The following is an 8901-nucleotide window of genomic DNA, read 5'->3' as shown; positions in this document are numbered from 1 at the left end:
AAAAAAAAAAAAAAATCTGGATCTAATTAGGAAAAAAAAAATAATTGTGCTGTAAATACTGTCATATTAAAAAGGTCACATATGGGCAAAAGCAATGTAGGTTTCTTCCATTTTTGTCTGGTGTTCCCTAATTTAACCTATATAGATTATGGAGCACAAGCAAACCACTATAAGGGCCGTTATTTAGATGGAAACGTTGAATAATGGTGACCCAAGTAAATCCAAGAGTAGATTAGTGACTGACCAAGAACATTTAAATAACTGCAGACCTCACTTAGTTAAGGTCAGTGTTGGTCTTCAGGAATTAAGAAAAAGTTTTATTTGTACCACACTGTTTCGCCAATAGACAGGCACTTAGACTTCTATAAGGTTTCTAAAAGTTGGAACTTATAACCTTGTATGTTTGGTATGAAGTATTGACTATTTTTTCACACAATATCTGCAAACTGAAGGTTGTGAGGCGGTCATAGCTGAAGTTTATCCTTGGAGAGGTGGATGCAGCCTGAAAAGTATTTTTACTATTTAGTATAATGTAAGAACATTGCTATTGTATTGGATTCTCAGCCACAACAGCAAAATCAGGCGGTAGTGATGGACAGCTGAGAAGGAAAGTAGGTGAAAAACATTTTTTCTTAACAGATTCCACAGGAATTTTAAATAAGAAAAAGCACATTGAAACTGTCTAAATTCGCGGAGATGCATTATTAGAGGTGATGATGAAATGGGAGCAGAATGCTGTAGAAGGTGACTTTGAGAGCTTAATTTACTGTCAGGGGAAAATAAAAGGGGTGACAGGTGAGAGAGAACATCATAAAGATGAAACTGAGGGAGCAGCTGTCACAAAGTGTTTCTGTGTTTTATGAAACATGCAAAGACTCCTATGCTTACAGTTATGTCTGTACTCGCCCGATGTAAAGTCCTTGCAGAAATAAAAACTGGAGAAGGATGTACGGACAAGCGGATCGTGAACTAATGTAAGAAACGCACCTTTCTTTCCTGCTTGCATGTAAAAATTGTAATCAAGGATTTGTAGTGCTTCCTAAAAATACAAATATCCATGCTAATATGGTAGGTTTTTGGTCATTTATTTATTTTACCGTTGATGTGGGCATTTATCCTGTGCAATTTAACAAAAACAAACAAAAAAAAAAAAAAACGATAAACAAAAGAAAAACGGTCAGAGGGAAATGTAATTAAAACTAAAAAAGCTTCACTTTAAACTAATATTTCATCAAAGCACATTTTCATCCAATTGCATCAGTGATCTTTATCAGGAGTCTATCAGCATGCTACATCTTGACTCAAAATTTGACTTGCAGAAGTTCTCCAAATTCATTTATGTGATGATATATCACGTCCACAGTCGTCTTTAGAGCCGTTTTTCTGTCACTCCGCTTTCCTCCCAGTAGATCCATCCATTTACTGATTTGGATGCCGACTTTGACTCCTCATCTTAAGCTTTCCAGCATTTATAATAGCACATTTCCAGCTGAAGAAAATCAAACCCACAACATAATTCTGCCACTACCATGTTTCACAGTGTGTTTGTTCTACTTTGTGATGTGCAGTGCTTTTTCTGTTGCAGACACACCTTCTGAATTATATTCCAAACACTTTTGTGTGTGGCGCTCTCACGTTATGAAATATATTTTAATATCCTAAATGAGATTTGACATTAATTTCTTTTTGTCTCAGATTTATTAATTACTTCTTGTGAATCTTTAAGCAGCGTGCTGCAGAAAGCTGGCAAATGAATGCAAACATGCGCCGTCTTTGGAGATTTGCAGCACAATTCAATAAGGTTTAGGATTATGACAAATCAACGACGGCTCAAGCATCACAGTTCTAGGGTGGCACTCTAATTTAAACTTGAAGTCACAAGGGCATGTTTTGGATGAATAACGTACCAGACTCGTGCTGGAAGATGGTGAATTTCCGTCCGTTTTTCCTCGTTTGTGTGACAAGCGAGTCCACTTTCTTGTTGCTAATACCCAATTAGGGAGATGATTATTGATTGAGGTGTTTAAAGTTGACTGCTAATCTCCCTTCTGTCAGGCTGAGGCGATCAATAGGTGAACGTAATGAGCAACCTGGTTCCTCGGCGCTAATAAACAGAATTAGATTCTGACCGGGGTACATATTTGTAAACCAATAGATGGGCAGAGTCAAGCCTCGCATATCTGTTTTCTTCTTTCAGAAAGCAACTTTAAGCACACATGACGAATGGCATTGTCAAGCTGGGGAAAAAAAACAACTAAAAAAAAAAAACAACTATTCAACTTCTTTGCTAGCAGCAATGCTAATGTCATCAACAAGCACTAATGTCTGCTCAGAACACCTGTTTTGCTCCATAATCTGTTGTATGGACATCTATGGAACAGTTTTAGCGCTTGCATTTAAATTTCCAACGCCCCTGGGTGCCTATAAACAAAGCCTGATTAAGAGTGAAGGTAAGCTAATGCCACCAAATGCAAGAGAACAGCATGATTATGGCTAATTACTTCCAGAAGGCAATTTTCTCCCCCTTACACTTCGTTTTACTAACTTTATGATGAAAGTTAGTCATGACTGAACAAGTGACTGTATTTGACCCACCAAGGTCAGTTAAACAATAAAACGGAGCAGAAACCCTTTATGCAAGATGTAATTCGCTTCAAGGACGGAACAATTGTTCTTCACATTCGGATGCAACCAAGTGATCAGATTTAATACTCGCAGAAAGGCATAATTTAACATTATTCTTCCTTCCTTTGAAAAAACACATATATATGTACCCAAAACTAACAAATGTCACCTGTTTTAGTGTAGAGAATAATGTCATGTTGCCTCCTTGTTGTCACTTTTCTCTGAAAAGATGCTACACGGCGCCACGCTGCAGTCTCTAAGGGCCTCCTCACTCTGTTTTTCAGATGCGGTATTAAAATGCAGGCAAACTTTAGGAAATATGACACACTCTGCAGCACATTAAATCTTGACTTCTGGGATTGGTGGCAGCCACAAATACAAGAACTGTCTGCATGGTGATAAATAAAACCATGGGGGCTGTACCTTTATGTAAGAGAGATCTATAAGCTCCCTTGTATTCAAATGAGTCGATGCAACCACTTCCTACTTGCTCTTATGAGCTACTGCATAATGGTGTTTATGGATTAAATGACATTCATGTAGCTGCTAATATGGCACAAACGGGTAACATTCCCAATAAATCCTCTTTAAAATAAATGTAATCTACAGGCACTTTGCAAAAAAAAGGTAAATTAATTCCTTTTTTGGAATTAATAAAATGATTATTATTCTTAACGTCAAATAATTCGGTTTGTTTATTTATATATGTGGGTGTTTATGAGGAAACCCAGCAGATTGCTGCAAGTCGCTCCTGGACAATCATGTGTTGACAGATCCCGCCCGTTGAGCATGCATGTAGCGACAACAAACATGAAAATTCCCCCTTAACAGGAAGAAATCTGCAGCAGAACCAGAACGGCACAGTGAGAGCAGGGTTGTAATTTCAAACATGGTAGCGAGATTTTATTTCTACAAATGCCATCAGGAAAAACGACTTAAGATTCTGATTTGTTAGTTTTCTTATTGTCAACCTGAAGTTTATTCTGTTTTTGCGATTGCATTGTTGGAGATTACCATAGAAACTTTTCAATGTCTTCCTTCCAAACCTCATTAAGAATGATCCTTAGGTGTTTCCATCGATTATACAGTTGAATTCTGGTATTTCCACAGTGGGGCATCCTGATCAGACACCAAAACTACCGGACTGACTTCTGTCAGCGCAACAGGTCCAGTCAAAGCTCCTTCTAGGTGATGCAGCTCTTTATCTGTGAGGATCAGCCCAGCCACTCTACTGACTGTTTATCCCAGCTGCATGACTGAGGTGCATATACAGCATTTTTATAACAATTAAAGGCAACGTAGTTATGTGATTGTTTTAAAAAATGGCAGAGTTTACCTGAGACTGCATAATAACCCTTGTTGATAGCTTTGTTTCACGTGACGGTGTTTTAATTGTAACAATACAGATGAAAACATGTTTCATAACCCAGTGCTAAGCATTGCTCTTTGCCATATTTTCCATTCTTGCATCCATTTGAATGACGCTTGTGAATTTTCTTCATCCCGGGGTTTGGAATAATTTCATCATAACATTTCATCTTCACAGAGCAGATTTTCACTTTGTGCCCTTGTTTCAGCGCACTGTGCTGTTCTTCTGAACAATGTCTGGAATGAGCTGCTGTGCTCAGACATTTAGTGAGAAATGCTCTGCAACCAGCAAAATATTTACTACCTCCAACCTAAAAGAAGAACAGCTGCTTTTTTTCACAGAACCGAGTTGATTAAACTGCATACTGTCCGTATTTTGAACTGTTAATAACTGAATTGCCAAACTGATGTCGTTTTTGTTGAGTCTGCTGTTTTTTTCTAATACTTTGCTATACCTAAAAATTATTCAGTGTAGAAATGTATATTTTGTACCTCAACAGGGGATAATGATACTGGACTGCTATTATTTTAAACATGGCTGCATGTGTTGACACTAAATGCATGTTTTCTTTTTTTTTTTTCTTTTTTTTTTTTTTAAGATAATTGGCAACAGAAGTCCTAACATGTTGTGCCAGGCGAAAACCAAACCAGATCCCATAACGCATCTATATCCAAGTAGGTTTGCTTTTACTAATTTCTACTTTTAAAGCTTTTAATTCCTGTATAGCAACTTTTTACTCTGTTTGGCTGCACCATGTTTTTTTTTTTTAAAGGTTGTCCATGTTGTGCAATAGAAATGTACATTAATAAAACATACACACACTTCCTAATCGTGCAATCAAGTACTTACAAGTCAACACTTTCAACTGGGTTAGCTTGCACTTTGCCTTCGTTCTGCAAGTTTGGACTTTCATCACTCGCCAGCATCTTTGGAGAGTCTTTTTTTTTTTTTTTTTTTTTTAAACAGGTAAACTCCTGTAAAACTTTTGCCGCCTCATTTGCAAAGCTAGGTTAAGCTTATGTAAAAGAGATGCATTTCTGAGTACATTGGAGGCCCAGGAACAAACATTTCCCTCTCCTTCCCTCCCCTTGACAGACGAGTGACAGCTATTTAAATGCGAACTGTCATTAACAAACACAACCCTGCGCGACACCTGCTTTAATCACGGCAACAAAGGCGCAGCGAGTGGCCGAGTAGGAGCCCCCTCTGCGTGTGATATTCAAATGATTGGGAGGTGCAACATACAAAAACAACAACATCAAAGAATAGGCTGTGCAGGGAGAGAAATATGCTGCGCCATGTGCCTCCCACCACCACTATTAATCAGCTTCATTTTTTTTTAAAGAGAATAAAGTGTGAAAGGGCTCAAAGTCACTAAATCACTTAGCCTCGCAACGGCATATGATTATTATGCTTCTTTTAACATGGGGCTTCTTTTTCTTCAGATATTCATGAGAGTTTAAGAAAGTTGTTATAAACGGCTGCATGGGAAACATTAAAAAAAAAAAAGAAAAGAAAATAATAGGAAACATTTGCTAGTTAGGCAAATGTCTTTGACTTGTTTTGCTACTTGGTCGTGGTCCTAACTGGTGTTGTTCGGCCCGGTCATAATTTAAATGAGGAAGTCATTGGGCTGAGACATCTTGCGTCCAGGCCAAGGCCTGTGCACTTGTAAACTAATGCATTGCATTTGTTTTGATTAGTCGCTGTCTTTTTCTTTGCTTTTCTTTCCAAACACCCCTCCCCCCCTCCAGCGCCCACCGACGGCGACTGCAGCGGAACATCAAGCCGTGTTTGCAGCAAGTTTCCCCTTTGTTTGCTCTGCCGCAAATTTGCACAGATTAAGATCAGCAAATGAAGATAAACATTTCAGAGCGTTTCCATCGCCCGTTTGTTCCTCAGCGATGTGTATCGTCAGTAAATATAAATCCCGGGCTGCAAAAGGCTGCAGCGACTCGCAAATGTTCAAGGAAACTAAATCCCCACACAGCAACGTGTCCTACACTGTCCTGTCACATGTCGATCATAGATATGAGTGATATATTTTAATGATGTAAACATTCACAGTTGTAAGTTGCAAAATGATTCTAATTCTACCCTGGAAGAAGAATTGTAAGACCTCAACCATGTGTATTTTGTAGTAATTAAGCCTCTGATTTAACTTTGGCTGGAATGTTTGTCACTCTTTTTCTTTCATGCAAATCGTTTTTCCTGACACAGGACCCAGCTTTTAAACACTGATTTTTACATTTTCAGTACAACTGAGTCCTTTCCAAACTACTTTTGCTGTGCAAACAACCAGGAGTGTCTAAGTTTCAGCCATCCAGTCGCTCTTTCTTTATTTTTCCAGCCGTTATGTAGAACTCATCAGTGACGGCGTCATTACAGCGTGTAAAGTCCCATTGCATGATGCTTCCATCACCATGCTTGACAGTTCAGTTTTCTTAGGTTTGAATGTATCACCTTGACTTCTCCACATGTAATCCTTCTCATGGTGGCAAAAACGACCCGAGACTCAGTTTGACTATCATGTTTCTCTTCACGATTTTCAGTTTAGCTTAAAAGGATCTGCAAATTTTAGTTGGTGTTGGTTCCAGAGAGAGGACTTCTGAATTGACCAACTTCTTCTCAGTCCAAGCAGATGTAAAACAGCTTTAACTGCCAATAGAGACATTAGAAATTGCGCATCTGGATTTCTGGTTGGTTCTTGAACATCCCAAACAGCTGTCTTTCCCTTGTGTTTGACGGTTTTTATCAGATGGTTAAAACTTAAACATGTGAGACTGTTTTGCTTGCAGTGACACTGATGCATTAGATATTGTGAATTACTAACCAATATATTTTTTAAAAACTTTAAATCCCCCAGCTGGCTGGCTAGAAGATCACAGGATCTTCCAACATGATAATGATCCCAGAGACGCATCAAATGTGTGGTTTTGGAGTGGATGACATAAAGCAGCACTAAGCTTTCTGCAATGGGCTATACAGCAACCCCATTTAATATTCAGGCTTTGTGATTAAAACCCAGGTCTATGCCAAGAGACCAGCGAATTCAAACTAATTCTACCATTCCACCAGAGCGTGTAAATATCCAGCTGGAAAGCCTGGTGATGCAGAAAGTGTGCGGTCTCTTTGCAACTTGATAAAGAACATTCACCAAGTATTAATGAGGGGGAAATGCAAATAATCAACAATACATTTTAAATTGTGCAGCCACTTTTGTTTATATAATATATTGCAATGAAGTTAATGCATCATGTTTTTTTTTTTTTTTTTTTTTTAGTTGAGGCATTGCTTCTTTTTGGGACAATTATTCCTTCTGGCTTTGGAAGCTGCGCAGCTGGAAGGATTTACCCTTTTTTAAACTTTTCAACAGTAGTAGTTACCATGTGTAACTATGGTGACAAGCTGCTTTATTTTTTTATTTTTTTTACAACCAGGAGAAGCTGCTTTACATTTCCAAAGCTCAACTATGACCAGAGTTGAAAAAGAGGCTTCATGGATGCGGAGCAGGGCCAAAGAGAAGTTCAAACATCTCTTCTGTTCATCGTAACAGGCAGAGATGATAATCCTGACTCCATTTCTCTGCCCGGCTTTCTGACCACACGGTCAGAGACTTAAAAAGGAGTGGCAGAAGTAAATGAGTCATGTATGAAGAAAATGTGTCTTCTTCACTGCTTCATCATCGTCCACATGTTTCTGGAAGATATTTGTTAAATGTTGAGCTACAACAACATTTAACATTCCTTTGCTGTTAGTAAGGTATTTTTTAATTCAATTTAATTAAAATTCTTCAATAAATCCCACATTTTTTTTTTTTTTTTTTAAAGTTATATATGTATGGTAAAATACACGCCAGTCTCTGCAGACCTGTAAAGGAAGTGAGGGAGAATTCATTTAATTTCTTCTAAATCCTCTTTGAAATGCACTTCCGCGAAAGATAAAAACACATTTTAAGAAACCAACCTGCTGGGAACCCTTATGAATATAAACCGCTAACTCCACAACCCACCATTTCTCTCACATATGGCACTAATCTGACCAAATCCTGAAGAGAGGCATACATCTGGGCAGCAGTCCAAGCAGCAGAAGACACCTGCATAGCTGTTAATTGCCTCGGCACAAGTTTGGAACCAGAGTAACTGTAATTATTAAGACATCTGGCACAAGAAGGGAATACATCATGAGCCTCTTTGACTAATCAAATTTAATCACACAACCAAGCTGTTGGCGATAATTAATGGCCGCGGATTACAACTTCAGTCATCTGTCGATTGTTTGTCATAAAAGTTGTAATCACAATGTTTCACACTGAAACATATAAAGGTTAAAGAAAAAGTGATTGTCAAAGTAAATGATTAGCTGTTTTTTTTTTTTTTTGCTTCAGAGAAGGTTTACTTTTTAATTATTTATTTGTTGCTGTAATTTGAGTGAACTGCATCTTTGAAACTAACAAAATCATTTCTTGTGACGGAACGTTAGAAAAGGTTGTGATTCTGACCCACACTCATTAGTTTTCCAGATCTTTATTTTTTGTGAGAAGTTTGTTAATCATGTCAGAGGAGCAAAAAGTTTGGGAGCAACTTCAAATCAAAACAAAGATATTTACCTTGGTTTTTCTTTTGGTAAATTAGTAAAATGTAAAACTTGCATCAAACATGGCAGAGAGAAGGATCTGCTGGAAAAAACATGTTTTTTTTTTCTTTTTGATAAAGTGAGTTAATGTATGGCAGATAAAAATTTAACTGTTTAATTTTATAACATTTTGTTAGCATTTTTCTAAAATACTATCCTTTAGAACATACGTTTTCTCTTTTCTCTGTAATTCATTTTGAGACTCAAATTAAATCTGAAGGATATGGAGATGATTACCGTATTTTCCGCACTATAAGGCGCACGGGATTATA

General features: G+C 37.7%; 1 long non-coding RNA gene across 3 annotated transcripts in view; it reads left to right on the top strand.

The window, feature by feature from the left end:
- The window catches only part of LOC106947343 (uncharacterized), a 51589-nt gene that overhangs the window by 24602 nt on the left and 18086 nt on the right, over positions 1-8901 (top strand). The window contains exons 2-4 of one of the 3 annotated variants that reach the window (XR_001424967.1): positions 3736-3886; positions 4593-4668; positions 7435-7800. This is a non-coding gene — a long non-coding RNA (uncharacterized LOC106947343). Of the gene's footprint in view, positions 1-3735; positions 3887-4592; positions 4669-5748; positions 7254-7434; positions 7801-8901 lie in introns of those variants that run through there. The other 2 variants (XR_001424966.1, XR_001424968.1) reach the window with 2 other exon arrangements.

Source organism: Poecilia latipinna, unplaced genomic scaffold (genome assembly GCF_001443285.1).
Source record: "Poecilia latipinna isolate Pla-1442-1.1 unplaced genomic scaffold, P_latipinna-1.0 Scaffold236, whole genome shotgun sequence".
In the NCBI taxonomy this organism is placed as follows: domain Eukaryota; kingdom Metazoa; phylum Chordata; class Actinopteri; order Cyprinodontiformes; family Poeciliidae; genus Poecilia; species Poecilia latipinna.
Note: the sequence above shows the minus strand (reverse complement) of the source record. Positions and strands in the feature narration are given on the sequence as shown.